The 338-nt window shown below is 37.3% G+C and overlaps 1 long non-coding RNA gene across 1 annotated transcript; it reads right to left on the bottom strand.

Moving 5' to 3' along the window:
* On the bottom strand, positions 1-338 carry LOC104775404. Its single transcript, XR_765892.1, has 3 exons — positions 281-338; positions 87-197; positions 1-21 (listed from the first exon to the last, which is right to left on the bottom strand). It is a non-coding gene; the product is annotated as an uncharacterized LOC104775404 (long non-coding RNA).

Here is a 338-nt window from a genome sequence, read left to right as displayed (position 1 = left end):
AAACTTCCGGAATCTAAGTGCCTACACCAATATATTACTTAGTACGACCCAATGAGACAGCAATGATTCAGAGATTTTGGAAATACCTCTATCTTGTTTTCAGCATCTGGCCCAATATCAACTGTTCTAAAAGCCTTTTCAGTGGAGCTGACAGATATGCCAATGAAAAGAGGTTCTTTGTCAAGAACTGACAAGCCCTGGTTCAAAGGAAGTTAAAGTATTAGAAAAGATCCCACTTAGCCGCAATGAAAAGTAAAATTCATAACTGGAAAAAACTTACATTCTCTACACGCCAATCTTGATTGACATTTCTCCAAACAACACGAATTGATTTTGCT

Source organism: Camelina sativa, unplaced genomic scaffold, assembly GCF_000633955.1.
Source record: "Camelina sativa cultivar DH55 unplaced genomic scaffold, Cs unpScaffold13696, whole genome shotgun sequence".
Lineage (NCBI taxonomy): Eukaryota > Viridiplantae > Streptophyta > Magnoliopsida > Brassicales > Brassicaceae > Camelina > Camelina sativa.
The sequence above is the reverse complement of the archived record's forward strand: the minus strand, read 5'-3'. Positions and strand labels throughout refer to the sequence as shown.